The 16,678-nt window shown below is 40.6% G+C and overlaps 1 long non-coding RNA gene across 1 annotated transcript; it reads right to left on the minus strand.

Annotated features, from left to right (window-relative positions):
- Positions 1 to 8,398: 8,398 nt before the first annotated feature.
- On the minus strand, positions 8,399 to 14,835 carry LOC310672298. The gene is made up of 3 exons (XR_014508504.1): positions 14,650 to 14,835; positions 12,298 to 12,419; positions 8,399 to 8,607 (listed from the first exon to the last, which is right to left on the minus strand). It is a non-coding gene; the product is annotated as an uncharacterized lncRNA (long non-coding RNA).
- Positions 14,836 to 16,678: the final 1,843 nt, after the last annotated feature.

The raw sequence follows: 16,678 nt of genomic DNA on the forward strand, positions 1-16,678 counted from the left end.
CCTAACCAATTTTATAACCAAAATGTCCTCCTTGTAATAAAGGGGTGGTAAAATGCTTACAAATTATGTTAGTGTTACTTTGCCATGTTTGTGTCTTATATTCCTGATATGGAAAGCACTGGAACATTCACCTATAAAACAAACAAACAAAAAATACATTGGCTCTTCACCCCACATCTCAGTTGTCCTCAGGCTGGAAAGAAGGAAAGCTTTTAAAACGTCAATTAGATTGATATTTTGAGTATAGGATATACATGTCAGCATGCTTTACTGTGTGTTTTTAGAAGAAAACTAAGGTCAAAGCTGACCTTATCCATTTTATTCTCTTTCACAGCTCCTTGTTTACTGTTCCTCCCTTATTAACTCAAGCCCAGGGTGCTAGTGACAGTGGCAAGATCACATGTTCAAATCACATCTAAAGAAAGGCAAGAGGAACCAATGGTACCAAATAGTATGGGAAACAGCCTTATTAGAAAAATTGACTAATAAACTGAAACCGACATGGGGACAAATAGAAGACGCCTTCACCCCGGTATGGCTCCCTTTTTTCACATACACAGCCCAACAAGACAACGACAAGAATCCACCAACCTGATTCAAAAACACCCACCCACCCCACTCACACATGAAAACAAAGTTCACCACAGCCAATCGCAAACAAACAACCACACCCTAGGCCAACCCCAACCCCTCTCACCACCAAAGGAACACAAGTGAATACCAAAGAGAACCTGCACAAACGACGCTGAAACAAAACCCCCCACATACATTAAGTAAAATAGAAACATCGCCACCGGACCCCACCCCCACTCACCATGGCCCCCTCCACCTCTTCCCCCCTTTTCTTCCTAATGTAACACCAGTGTCTCAACAAATGAAACTGATCTGTATAAAATGTAACTTGAAAAAAGAGACATTGCACATACTTTCGTAAACCAAGAAATCTTTAATAAAAGAAAAAAAAGAAAGGCAAGAGGGATGGGGTTGGATTGCTCCGTTACTGTGTTTCTCTCATGCCCTGTTAGCCTCTTTTTATTTACAAGGCCAGAAAACCCGACAGGACAGCAATCCTACTTATGCTGACAGTTTCCAAATCTGATTTTAATCCTTGTCCACTACCCAGTCTTGCCACCATTCCTCCAGCAGGTCCTGTAAAGGGGTAGCAGAGTTTCACCTAACATGTCAAGGCTGCTTAGAAAGTGGTACATCATAAACTGGTACAAGTTCAAATCCCCAGCTGTGACTATCTAGCACCTCTTTTTTCGGCATGTCTATCTTACTCTCTATTTGCTGTCCGAATCCCATATTCTGGCAGTACTGCTAGACTGGTGCAGAATGCTCACATACATTCCAGTGTCATGGTAACCATGAATGGTGTTAAAATCCTGTCTTTTTAGACCAAAAATGTCAAAATGGAAGCCCTAATGATCCTTTTGCTCGTGTCCTTTCTTACCCACTCTTCTCTGCCACTTGGAGGATATTCTTTAACTGCCACGTTCCTTATTCTTTTGTGCGGAGATAGTTGATGACTCATGACATGACATCTCATAGAGCGACCTTTTTGTTCCTTCTGAATGTACTAAACTCTTGCCTGGTCTGGTCATATCTGCCATGTTATACTCACTTCCTCCTTTCTAGCTTTCCTTACTGCAGTACTTCCCATATTAATTCAGTTTGTCTGTATGAAAATACTGAAATCTTCACCTGTTCTTTTAATCACACCACACACTACACTTCAATGTCTGTTGCTCTCTTCATCCATTTTGTATTTAAAGTTGTCAGCTACTGTTGCGAGGTCTTTTCTCTCATTTCCTCTTATTACTCTTTTTATTTCTAATGCATTATGCAAGCACTAGGCCTGTACCTGTCACATTATTTCCTCTACGACCCCACTTCAGATATTTAATTTTTATCATTCCCTCCACCTCTTTCTTGTCTGCCTTAAGACAAATGTACATGTTCAGCAATAAACACAGTACAACCATACCTCTTGTTGTTTAGTAGTTTAGTCGTGTCCCACTCTTCGTGATCCCATGGACCAGAGCACGCCAGGCACTTCTCTCTTCACAACCATACTGGGGCTATATAAATTCAGTGTGCTGTAGGGGATTGCATTATTATATATAATCTATATAAAAGAAAATTGGTGCCCATAAAATAAATGGTAAGGGAGAGAAGGGTTTTAGCATGCCTAGGTTTATACACAAAGAATTGCTTTGTTTGAATTTTAATTTTTAACCTGTGGGACATTCAAACTACTGAACTCTTCATGCATTCTGGAACAGCATTTGTGTATGTGTATGCCACTACTGCTATTTTTCATATATAAAAATCCATTATGCCATGCACACAACACAGAAATAAGACAGCCTGCTACAATATGCATGTTAAACATAATGTAACAACAGTATTTTGAAATGTTTAAAATGTTCAGTGAGCACAACTGCATCCTTAATGACAACATTCCACATCTTTCCTCAATTCTCATTAGTTGTGGCTTGGAGGACAAGGGAAAATCTATGATGTTGTGTTACACATGACATTATGAAATGTTAAAAAAGAAGAGGAAGGAGAAATACAGGTGGCGGCAGCAGCCAGAAACCAACTTTTAACATCTAGTTCTAGTCTAATCCTGAGCCACACAATGAGTCAGGATGTGTATGCTCTTATCAAGGACTCTGTATTTTGTGAATACAATTGCATGGAAAAAGACTCAAGTTATGTTCTTACTTGAAACTAAAACTATTTGTGATAACAGTGATATAAGAGAGATCTTGTATTTGTAAATAGAATTCTGGGTTTACCAAGTATGTTGACAAATTAGATCCATGTCTAGAAACAAGCCCAGTTGACACAATGCAGAAAAGAGATCTACTACATGCAGCCCAACCGTATCCACATTTAGTTTGAAGTAAATCCAATATATTCCTTAGCACTTAATTCCAAAGAAGTGTAGTAATGATTCTGTCTGTTAAATTAATAGTAAACTGGTAAAATGAGGAACACTTTGCATTGCTTAAACATAATGCAACTCTTTTTATTTTTATATATTTGTAATTGATTTTAACATATAAATTATAAAATGTACCACAAAACTTATCACTTATACAATCTTTTTAGACTTCCGTCAGCACCTCTGATGACCCACCATTTTAATCACTTCTTATGCATTTCTTAACTTTATATTGCCTTTACATTTCTTAACAGATCATCCTTCCCCAATCCATTTTTGCAATACTTCCAATAATACTCCTCACAAAACTTCTTGCAAACCTACATACATCATCTGATCTTCACTAATACTTTTCAGATAGTCCGTAAATTTACTCCAGTCTTCCGTGAATTTCTGGTCCCGCCAGTTTCAAATCCTTCCTGTTAGTTTATCTAAACATAATGTAACTCAGTTCATTCTTCCACCCACGTCTGCATGTTAAAAAAACCCCACAAAGTATCTGCCCACCTATTTTGCTGGAAACAGTTTAAGTAATAGTTTAGCATCCTTTGAGATTGTTTTTCCTATGCATTAATTAGTTTATTATGTATACACAAACAAACAAGCAAACAAACAAACAAACAAACTCATTGTTATGTACACACACACACACACATTCTCCCCCTTTCTGTGTTTTGACAAACCATTTATTAATTGTAGCTTGTTTATTTAGTAGAAGATACTTGTAAGAAAAGCATTTTCTTACATGTGATATGTGGGTGGGCATGAGAGAGGTGTCAATATTCTGGCAGCGCCCAACTCAGGCATAGGTTTAGTATTAAACTGCACCACCTAGTGGTTGAAATAATATTGGGCCTCTTTTATAAAATGTTTTTCAGCTTCCTCCTCTCATGGTTACTTGCTTAAGGCAAGTTATTTACATGTTATTTAAGTGCAATAAAGATGGGGCTGGCGCTTTTAAATTTCCTGGGGTATGCTGACATTATTCTAAGAAATAGATCATCATTACTATTTGCTAGAATCATGGATTTTGAACAGGTTCTGAAGTTTGAAACCATAAAACATGAAAAACCTTTATTTTTAAAAATTCTGTCCGTAATAGCAATTCCATTTGCACTTCATGCACACAGAAAACTTAATAGTGTACAACGTTGCACAAGCAACATGTCAGCTATTCGGCTTTTGAGCATCCAGTTCAAATTATATGTAAGATATCTCGTTTTATTGTTTGTTATTTTGCTATATGGGGCTGGTGGGAGATACCATCCAAAACAAATGGAGGGCAACATTTTGGCTAAGGCTGCCCCATTGCCTAAGGTAATATTCACACTGTAAATGATATTTATTGGAAATAAAGCTGAAAATGACAAAAGGTTCAGCATATCTTGGTGACTGCCTCTTCTCATAGAAGCTGTTGGAGTCTTCAAACACAGATGGGGAACCTGAGTCATCCAGAGGTTGTTGGATTACAGCTTCTGTCAGCTCTGACCATTGGCCCTGCTGACTGAGACGGGGAGAGGGAGTAGTATTTGGAGGGGCCAAAGTCCAGCGGTACTGCACATCCTTTGCGTGCAAATGGCTACCCTTGGCATCCGCAGGCAGGGCTGGGAAAGACGCTTATCTGAATTCCTGGTGAGCTGCTGCCCATGTAAACAATACTGTGCTAGATGGATCAATTGTCTGATTCCATATAAAGCAATGTCCTGCATTCATATGCAGCAGTATATCTCCAAATACTAGTTACTGGGAATCACGGGGGGGAGGTCGCTGTTACACACAGTTTCCGTTTGCACAGTGGTATAGCATGGGTTTCCAAGGCCCAGGGCAAGGAAAGTATTGTGCTCCCTAACCAGCAACTCCATGCAGTGCTGCTGCTGCTGCTGGAGGGAGCTGTGGAGCAGTGGCAGCACATGCGTGTGCATCTCCATGGGTTGGGGCGCTGCCACCGCTGCATGTGGGGACACCGTGTGGCCAAGAGATAGATACAAGGGCCCACCCTCTCAACAGCTCCTGCTCGGCATGCTGCTCAGATGAGGCAGGTGTGTGGGACGGAAAGCACCTCCAGTCGGGGAGGCAGCTGCAGAAACGCACCCCTAATTTTTTTGTGCTTGGGGTAATCGTCCTGGTAGGCCTCCCCACCATGCTATGCCTCTGCATTCCCCTGGGCATCTGGTTGGCCTTTGTGAGAACAGGATGCCCAGGGGTACCAACTTGAATAAAATATGGGGGCAGGTAAGCCCTGTCCCACATAATCACATGATGCGATGCTCACACACCATTTGAATGGGAATGCCCGTCAACTTTGGAGGGTCTGGCCCCCTCAAATATTTTATTGGGGGGCCAAAGACCCCTCAGCCTGTAGGAGTTAGCTCCTATGAGGATGCTGGACTAGATTGGGGCTTGGGTCTGATGCAGCAGGGCTGTTGATATGGAGCGGCATTTGAGAAGATGTGGAAGAGCTGCAGACACAATCAGAATACAGTGGTACCTCAGGTTACATACGCTTCAGGTTACATACGCTTCAGGTTACAGACCACTAACCCAGACATAGTGCTTCAGGTTAAGAACTTTGCTTCAGGATGAGAACAGAAATTGTGCTCTGGCGGCACGGCAGCAGCAGGAGGCCCCATTAGCTAAAGTGGTGCTTCAGGTTAAGAACAGTTTCAGGTTAAGAACGGACATCCGGAACGAATTAAGAAGTTAACCCGAGGTACTACTGTACTATGTTCCCTCAGGGGTCAGTTATACTAACTACACTACCTCAGCCTTGACTTGCCTGCTTTTTTACTTCCATTCAGTCAACATGGTAGCAGGGTCTGTCAGCTTCCTGCTTCTCAATGTCAGTGTTGCCATTGTAGAACTCAGCAGGGAGCAGGATGGAGACAGCAACTAGAATCAGCTAGCTCTGCCTGTGACTGGGTCTGACCCCACCTACTGCTAGCCTTCCTCCCTTCCGCCCTCCTAATCCCAGTGGGGACCAGCCACCATGGCCTCCCACATATTCTCACCTTTTCCCTCTGAGGGCTCCCATGCATCACTCAGACAAGGAAAACCGTGCCTGTTGCTTCTCTCACACACAACTTTGCTCGGACCAAGGTTGGCAGCATGCTTCTGTCAGCACTCATTCCACCACAGGGGTTGTTCCAGAAAAGCTGTGACTATTTTAGTTGTGTCTCTGGTTTTGCAATGGCTAGCAGATTCCCATCCCTGGCCAGTAGCCCATTCCCATTTCTGATGTCTTCACAAGGGAACACAAAGTGGGTTCGCCATGGCCGCAAGCCCCCAGGGCTTTATTTTTTCCTAGCCTTTCCATTGGAGTAGTGATGTGTCTGACCTCAAGATCCATCTTGACACCCACTTGTGAAATGAACCAAGCAGTGCTGTAGTCAATAAGCAGCTTTGTGGGGAAATAATCATTTGAGATTTTATAAACAACTTGTGATTGGATAGGATGAAGGGGGCTTAATAAAGCAGACTGTTGCCAGGGTGAGGTTGTTAATCTATGCATAAATCATAGCGATTGTGATTCATACCAAACTGCCTTTGGTAAAACAGAAAAAGGAAAGTCTATGTTTTGTTTATTTTTGTTTATTTATTTGATTTCTAAACCCACCCTTCATCATAAGGTCTTAGGGTGGTTCACAGAATATGTATTGTGGGTGCTTTAGCCTAAATGTCCCAAAGACACGTTTGAACTTCCAAACATTTTGCTTGGCTCTGCCCTCACTTGCCCCACACCACATATATAATAGTAATTTTCTGAACAGTTTGAACACTATATTTAAACAGAATTCAGAGAAAAAGAAACCCAGTCTTGTTCCAGAAAAGAAATAATAACTATTCATAGAATGAGGAGCTGTACCATTCATTTTACTGCATGTGCGCTTAAAAAGAAAGCATGTGTAAAAAAATAAATGTATACAGTTAAAATTGCTTAAAGAAATTTTACTGAGAGTAAAAGAAGAAAGGGGGTGGGGAGAGATTTCTTGATAGAATTAGATACCTGATTTTATCCCCGTGCCACATCACAGAGGAACCAGGAAATCTTAGAGAACAATGAAAATATTTGTTACGAAATCAGGGCTACATCCCTTTCATTCTTTATGCAGTGGTGGCAAGATTCAGCTTCTCACTATCAGCCTACATGATGGTAATTGTATTGCTTTTTTATTCACCACCTTCCTTCAAAATGCTACTGACAAAAATGATTTCTGTGAATTGGCAATCAAGAATAATGCATAAAGCGGATCAGTAATTGCTGAACGCTAAGACTCCTTGCTGTGACATAATTCTCACTGTTTATTACTATGTTTTCTTTTCATGCTGATTAAAAGTGCTTTATTTTCAGTGTGTTGTACGTACTGACATCTTTCGTGGTCCTTCGCTAGATGTTTTTCACTGGGTAGAAGTACAGACATCTGATATACCATCCATTGTTTCCTTTTTCTTTCAAGAAAGCCAATTGATTAAAATGAAAATAATATTCTGCTTCAATTTTTATTTTATTTCTAAAAAATTTACATACTGGCTTCCTACTGGCTAAATGATGTGGCCTATGGAATCTTGCGCCAGGCTAACTGATTGGCTGAGGTTTTTTAATATGCCACCTTTCCACAGTGAGCTGTGCCCAAAGCAGCCTTAAAACTTGCTTATCTTATCAAAGTACAAATCATTGGGGTGGAGGCCTAGAAGTCAGTTTGCAACACATATTAGTAAATTGAAATGGGACAAAAATCATTTAGCAAACATAGCATAAATTCAGTATTACAAAATAAATAATCTGGACTTAAATACATAAGCAGAGAGCTCAGTAAGAAAATTAACAAATGATAAAGTTCCAACTGCTAGCACAGGTCAAAGGAGCCTCAGGCACTTGGCATACATACCATACGACTCTGCATAAACATAAACATTTCCAAGCATTGGAAAATGTGAAATTTAGTGCATATGTGCAATGTAATAGCACAAGAAACAAGAAGCTGGAAACCATGGGGTCCATTTTGATGTTATTAGTGATAACAAACTCTTGCTTACCTCCCTTAATTCGGTACACCTTCCCAGTCCTAACAGAACATCGTGAAAATCAGATTTACATTTTTCTAAATTTGGGGTCCTACAAGACAATTTGGGATTCTGCAAATTGGGGATTCTACAAGGCAAGACTACCAGTGCGATCCTATATATGTCTGTGAAGAAGTTAAGTCCATTAGACTTATTCCCAAGTAAGAGTGTACAGAATTGCAGCCAAAAGCATATGGTATATTGATACAAAACAGTTCAATGTCTCAAACAAGGACTTTCAGAATGGTAGAAAAATGGTTGTGAGTAATATATATAAGGAGTTCCTTTAAAAGAGATTTTCTTCAGACACTATAGGAAACAAATCATACGCTTTGCAAATAAAACTAAAATGGACGTTAAGTCAAAGGGAATAAAGGACACAGATGCGTAAAGACTTTTATTTAGGTCACTGGGCTGGTGAAGTGCACCCGCTGCAGTCAATGCAGTCATATTCAATATAATTAGTCTAGCACATGTACCGAGTGGGGGACGTTCTGCTCAACAGAACAATCATTCAATGCAGCAATTGAAAAAAAGGTTTGGGCCTCACTGCTGTTTTCAGTAATATTTCATCAGCCCAGGAACAGATGCAGCTGCAGTAAAGACAAACACATTAGAGGATAAAAACAGGAGGACAAACCACAAGAGACTCTGGGTTACAATGATAAGGCAGCTGTTTTGTAAAATAATGTGTTTAATGCTGCTGCTGAAATTCACAAATTCAGGTCAAATATAGAGGTGGTGACTGGACTTTAAAAATTCTACCACCCTTATCCAAACCCATAATGTTTTTGTCGAACATGCTTTGCATAATTATCTCAAGTTCCAGTGTGCATTTTGCAACATTTAAATACACTTTTTGTATTTTATTCCATGTCTGTTGTGCAAACCGTCTCACAGTCTGCATATTTCGGTACAAACAATAAAATACTAATGTACAGCAGAAATGCATCTTACACAATAAGTATTTCTATTAATGAAGCCCCTGTTTCACCTCAAGCAAACAACATACTGTATATGCATCACATGCCAGGATATACTTGCAATTACTTGGTAACAATCATCTGTACACAGAGCTCCAATGAGCTCTGACAGGTCAGAATCTTTAAACCTAAGGCTGTATCTGTGGTTTGAATAAACAGAACTAGGAATGGAACCCCAGAGGATTTGAAACCGGTCCTGCATTTAGGATAGATTGTTAGCCAACAAGACTAAGACCAATACTAATTTTGGTTTTATTCCTGTTAAGGAAGATAATGGGATTTAGATTTACTTCATAGGGACTATAATGGAAGGCAGGTAAGGAGGTGAAGACTTTTATAAAGCTTGTGCTCTGTGTTTCAGTTCTCATGATCAAATTCTGGCACACACACACACACTCAAACACACTTGGCTCCTGCTTGGCTGCTCCCTTTATGCAAGCAGGGAAATGAATCAGAAAGCTATAGTTAAGCATAGCTCCTCACTATGTGTGAAGTGGGAACTATAGTTAAAGGTAAAGGTAAAGGGACCCCTGACCATTAGGTCCAGTCCTGGACAACTCTGGGGTTGCGGCGCTCATCTCGCTTTATTGGCCAAGGGAGCCGGTGTACAGCTGCCGGGTCATGTGGCCAGCATGACTAAGCCGCTTCTGGCGAACCAGAGCACAGAAACGCCGTTTACCTTCCCGCCAGAGCGGTACCTATTTATCTACTTGCACTTTGACTTGCTTGCGAACTGCCAGGTTGGCAGGAGCAGGGACCGAGCAATGGGAGCTCACCCCGTCACGGGGATTCGAACAGACCTTCTGATCGGCAAGCCCTAGGCTCTGTGGTTTAGACCACAGCGCTATCCATGTCCCAGGAACTATAGTTAATGGCTCCCAAACAAGCCAGAATTTGGAAGCTAGAGGTGTTTGTGAGCAGGGTAGGTGAGGGAGGGACTGCTAACCATCTTCTGTTTGTCATAAGGACAGGCATCCCAGTAGTAGTTTTTAATCAGCAACTCCAACCATTCTCAGGATTGGTTAAAGGTGTTAGCAAATGACTCAGTTTTAAACATGTTTCCGATGATTAACCCCATGAGACACAAAGACAACAATGTGATTGATACAGCTCTGATGACTAACTTTAAAAAATGTCAAGATGCTGTCTAGTCATGTGGGAGTGTTGCCATATTGGCTGGGAATCCTGGAAGGCCTACTCCCTGCCTTGCAGCCCTTTTCTCACTTGACCAGGGAGGGTGGGGGACTGACTGACTCCAGCTACAAAAGCTGAAGCTGCGGAAGAGACTATTGGGCTGGGGTATTGTTTGGGTTTTTTGCTGGGGGGGGGTGTTGCTGTTATTGATTTTTTTTGTGTGTATATTTATTTTAGATCTATGATTTATGTGGAAATTGTTCTATTTGTTTGTGTACTTTTTGATGTGTTTTATTTATTTCACAAACAAAAATGGCCCTATAAGGCCCTCAGACAAAATCTTAGAAATGTGTTCATGCACCAGTCACTGCTAGTGCTATATTTTCCAGCCAATATAATGCTGAATTTGCACAATTTCACCCATGTCACCATATATAGATAACATAAGAACATAACAGCCCTGCTGTTATGCTGGACATGATGGGCATAACAATTAGGAACAGTGGATGTGAGGATAACAGCCATTATTTCTTTGCTAAAAACTCTGTCAACTCTGTTGTGTAGGCATCTCTTCATGTACATTAAAAGTTCACTTTTTCAAGTGGTCACAACAGAGTTACAACAGAGAACGCTTTAAATACATACAACTTGTTTATACTGTATATTTGTTTATGTATTTATTTAATATTTTTACCTGCCTTCCATTCCAAATGCCCTCAGTGTAGCTCACAACATAATTTTAAACAACCTACAAGATACACTCAATAATAAAATAATATCCAAGAACAGAAACAAAAAATTGACAGGCTAAAGCAGATGCATAAAACAACCAAAAAGGAAATAACAAAGATGCAACAGAACAAAAAGGTCTTAATATTCCATCTTAATGCCAATAGTTAAGGGACCAATCAGAATGCTCAGAGGAGGGAAGTCCACAATCTGGACTCCACTATGGAAAAAGCCAAATCCTGTGTCCTGGTCAATCAAATGTCCAACTACAATGCACTCAGGGCAAGACTCTCAGTGAGCAATACATGCTGTTAGGTAGGAGAAACTTAGTCTCTGATAGTCATCCCCTTCTCCATGGCACATCCACCACAAGTGAATGTGAAAGATTGGCTTAATTCAATGCCGCCAAGTGTTGTTGTTTTTAAATATTTCTCAAAAGTTATAACTTAAAAAGTCCTGCGTCATCATCATCATCATCATCATCATCATCATAATTTATTATTTATACCCCGCCCATCTGGCTGGGTTTCCCCAGCCACTCTGGGCGGCTTCCAAAAGAATATTAAAATACTGTGATACATCAAACATTAAAAGCTTCCCTAAACAGGGCTGCCTTCAGATGTCTTCTAAAAGTCTGGTAGTTGTTGTTCTCTTTGACATCTCTTTGCATTAGCTGAGGCAAGGCGTTCAGACATCAAAACAGGTAATCACAGCATTGTGTTGTTAGGGTGAGTTCAGGAAGCTAATTGTGTCTCTGTGGGGACAAGGAAAGGCATAGGTCAAAAGCACTTTCCGGGAGTTACACCTGCTTTCTGCAAATCTATTTCATAGTAGATGAGAATGAGAAATAGGGGTAACCTAGTCTTGAAACAGGAAGAATAATGCATGGACTGTAGAGAATGGTATTGGCTCCAAGTTTTGAGGGGCATTGGGGGCCTTCTCATCAAGGAAGGCCACAGTGCCTGTTTACTTGCACTCTGCCTCTCGGCAGATTGGGAAGAGGGGGAAAGCACAGGGCAGCTGAAAGATGCTGGTTTATCTCCTCCCTTTTGCATGCTCAGGAAAGGCAGGTGAACAGGCAGTGAAAGCACAGCAAGAAGGAAGAGAAGCAGGAGGCTTGGAGGGTCAACCGTGGTCCCCTTGCAGGGCTGTGCACCTTGACAGGTCTCAAATGATGCTTAGCCCTGATACCAGCCTTGGCAGAGAACAAAGTCGCTACCAAGAGATTCAGACTACCTAATACAGAGATATTAACTTGGTTTGTCATACAGCTGAGCGTTCCATGTTTTGAATTGCATGCAGTTATTTTCCATGGAATCCCAGCAACTGCATTAGGATCTACCCAAATATGACTTTTAAAAAAACAGGTTATTGCAGAAAAAAAGATACTTCATAGTTTCTGTTGACTGAGTGCCCGCCCGCCCTTTCTGCTTTTACCTTTTGAGATCTAGTGTTTCTTCCTGTGTAATCCTTAGTCATGTCAAGCCAGTCATTTTCAATTGCAAAAGAGCTACTTGCATCCAGCATCCAGTTACTGTATATTGTGGAACTTCCAAATTCTTTTATCGTCAGTATGGTAGAAGCAAAAACAGCAGCAATAAAAACAAAACATCTAAGGCAGCAGATACTAATGGTATAGTAGACACCCCTGGAATTTGTTGGGCTTTATATTGTAGCATAGTTGCTGTTTTAAAAACACACAAACACCCACACCCTTGTTACTTTCCACCATATGTAAAACATCTCCAGCTTTTTCCACGCTGGTTGTTTGGTCTAGCTTTTACATTTGGATTTTATTCCTTTCTCCTGGGCTTTTCTGTTGGCTGACATTCAATGACGACTGTCCACTCATAGATGGCAGCAGTCTCATTAGCAGAATGGGGAAGGGGGTCATTTTTGTGACACTCCCCCCCCTTTCATCTCTAGCCCTCTGGAACTGTTTTATTTATCATTATTTCATACAATGTCTATATTGATTGATTGAAAAAAAACTCCTCAAGCAGTTTGCAAAACGAAAACCATAAAATTATTGTTAAAAAAAACTATTTAAAGCATTTTTTAAAATGTAATCAGTGATAAACTTAAAACAGATTAAAACACACATCAAAATTCTAGATATCTGGACAGACTTTTAGATGCATCAGGGTGCTGCAGAGGGTGGGAAGAGTATCGGCAGAAATGGCCTTCATTGTTTGGAGAACGACCTTGTTCTGCTGGCAGATTCCTTTTTTCAGTGGACAGTCGTAAGTGGGTGTCACCTAATATTAAAATTACAGCATTTCTCTGGTTTTGGGTGTAGATTTTACAAGATAGATCATAAAGACTAATAATTATGTTGTAAGTATTACCATCACTTATTTTCACATAATATTTTTTCACACAATCATTTCTGTCAGAACTGATCTTGTTTTTATTTCTGTAATTTTATGCAGGTTTTTATATAAGTAGATAGGTAGATTTAAATATGTCATTGTACCATATCTTTCCCCCAACGTTTGTGTGTATTAAACAAACCTGAGTTGGCCTAATGAAATAGTTTATAATTATACTACATTAGCTTTTTAAAAGTTTGCTTTTACTAGAACTATATCTACAATAACATTAGCAGAGAAATTCTAGTGATAGTGCAATCCCATACACATTTACTAAGAGTATCACTATATTCAATGGGACTTACTCTGAGAGGATTGCAGTATGAAGGAACTAATATAGAATATTGCATTACAACATATAATGTTTGAAGACAAATAGGTATCTAATTCAGAAAAAAGTCTTACACTTAGGGAAGTACATTGAATACATAGCACTTTTTGGTGTCTCAAGGATAAAATCAAACATAAATAATGATCATATGGAATTCCATGCTGCTGTGTAACATATATATATTTCAAACACTAGTTAAGACCAATCTTAAGGTTATATATTCTTATAAATGTGACAGAACTACCTAGAAATTCATAAGTATTATGAAGTGCAATCCTCTGTACCCATATAGGATGAAATCCAATTTGTCCATTGATTTTAACGAGTCTTCTGTGAGTATGACTAATGTTGGTTATCTCCCATTTGGTTATCTCCTATTGATCGCATGTGCACCTTTTACATGCACATTTACAACCTACTGGTAATAAATATTACAAACACAAGATGGTAGTCAACTAAATAAATGTCTAAGTGGATCAATTTTCACTTGCACAACAGGAATTTCCTCACCTCTTGCCTCCCATGCACACACCTTGCATGGTCTCCAATTCTGCTTCAGAGGGTTGGGAGAACTCCTAGAACATATTTTGGGAGCACATAGGGGAGGAGGGGGGCTATTTGTGGCACAAGAAGATTTCCTTGCACTAACAGAAAGCTTGCCTTCGCACTATGTTGAACTCCCCTCATAATTGTTTGTGACTCTTCAGCTGCCGATGCAAGTTTTCCACTGAATTTGATGTAACTTACTTCTAAGTACAGTGGTACCTCGTGTTACATACGCTTCAGGTTACAGACTCCGCTAACCCAGAAATATTACCTCGGGTTAAGAACTTTGCTTCAGGTTGAGAACAGAAATTGTGCTCCGGCGGCGTGGCAGCAGCAGGAGGCCCCATAAGCTAAAGTGGTGCTTCAGGTTAAGAACAGTTTCAGGTTAAGAACGGACCTCTGGAACAAATTAAGTACTTAACCCGAGGTACCACTGTAGGCATGTATAAGATTGTACTGCAACATTTTGCCTTGCACAGAATTACGTAACAATCCAGCTCTCCTTAAGTACAGTAACAGATCTGTTGCTTTGTAACTCACATTAGAAATCATTTTGCCAAGGAACTTAAGAACAGTCTCCTGGGTTTGGCCAATAATCCATCTAGTTTAGCATCCTGTTCTCACAGTGGCCAATAGACACCTATGGGAAGACCACAAGTAGGACTTCTCTAATCCTGCTGTTTCCAGCTGATATTCTGAACTGCACTATTTCTACCAGTAATGGTAGAACAAAGAACAGAGCCAGTGTGGTGTAGTGGTTAAGAGCGGTAGTCACGTAATCTGGGTGACCGGGTTCGTGTCTCCGCTCCTCCACATGCAGCTGCTGGGTGACCTTGGGCCAGTCACACTTCTTTGAAGTCTCTCAGCCCCACTCACCTCACAGAGTGTTTGTTGTGGGGGAGGAAGGGAAAGGAGAATGTTAGCCGCTTTGAGACTCCTTAAAGGGAGTGAAAGGCGGGATATCAAATCCAAACTCTTCTTCTTCTTCTTATCCTTCATGGATCTGTCTATGAGAGCATAAGAAAGCATTTGGGAAGTAATTGTAAAATGTTCAGAGTCTTGGTATCAGAAGATTGCCTTTATGTTACTTAAAATTCAATTTTCTGTGTATAATACCCTTATCTAATAGAAAAACTGTTGTTACTGCCAATCAGTATTCTTGGTTTTAGGTACAGTTGTACCTCGGGTTAAGTACTTAATTCGTTCCAGAGGTCCGTTCTTAACCTGAAACTGTTCTTAACCTGAAGCACCACTTTAGCCAATGGGGCCTCCTGTTGCCGTTGCGCAGCCGGAGCATGATTTCTGTTCTTATCCTGAAGCAAAGTTCTTAACCTGAAGCACTATTTCTGGGTTAGCGGAGTCTGTAACCTGAAGTGTATGTAACCTGAAGCGTATGTAACCTGAGATACCACTGTATATAAAAAACAAGGCTCACAGCTTAAAGCATTATCTTGGAAATATGCTCTAACAAGAAATGTTTCCAACCTATAGGTCACTCGCTAACATTTATTCAGAAGCCTAAAATGAAATTTCGGGGGGGGGGGGGCAGGAGCGACAGCTGAGGTGAGAAAGCAGTCAGAGCTGCAGGCAATATGACTACCAGACAGAATCACTGGGACTGAGATGTACTTGGAAGCTGGAAGACAGACTTTGACAAGGCTTACATGGTTCTGGGGCAGTTCTTAGTGCTCAAGGACAAGGACCTCTTCTGTGAATGGCTGAAGGACATGTGTGGCACCAATGCCAAGCAATCCAGAGACTGTTACGGCTGCCTGAAGGGTGAGATTTTTCTTGTGAGTGACGTTGGCCAAAGCCTGGTGGATGCTGTTAGGGCTTTTGTAGTTGAATAGATTGTCCCTCCCCATCTCTCCTAGCACCTACTCTTTATAAACCTTCAGCACCTACATGGGCTGCTGTGGGCTCTTGCTCCCAACACTGGTAGCAGGGGAGCCATGGCTGCCTTTTAATGTAACAGAATCTTTGTTCCTCCAGGGAGAGGGCTGAGAAACATCCAATGTTCTAATGTGTTTTTTTAATGTGGCTTTGATAGCACCCCCCCCCCCACAGGCCACCCAACTCCAGAACCAGACCTGCCTAACAGTAATAGAGGTTCCCCTGCTCCCTTTCTTTGAGCTCCAGTTAGACTGAGGTTTACCTGTCTGAAAACAAAAGATGTATTAGGATTATTTTTCTGTTTTCTCTCCAGCGTCTGGTCCTCACCATAACTTTCATGCGACTTGGTTCACTGGCAAGAACCAAAAATCATTGCAATACAATAAAAATCAGCAGTGTTAACTAAGTAAAAATAAAATGATTTTCAGTAAGTTTTGTTTTGTTATCAATGCACAGAATTGTTAACTGAAGTTCCAGTCCAAAGTCTTCCTACTGAGAAGCCCCACTGAATTCACTGGGCTTTGTCGTCAGCTAACAAGAGATAATTGAACCAATCTCTTGAAATATATTATTCAGAAGCAGACTTTATTCATTATGTATTTTGAAATGTTACATCCTAAGTCTTAAAAATAGCTTTTATTAGAACTCTTACTTAAAAACAGGCATTAGATTCCCA

The sequence above is a fragment of the Podarcis tiliguerta genome (assembly GCF_965153285.1).
Source record: "Podarcis tiliguerta genome assembly, chromosome: 2".
Lineage (NCBI taxonomy): Eukaryota > Metazoa > Chordata > Lepidosauria > Squamata > Lacertidae > Podarcis > Podarcis tiliguerta.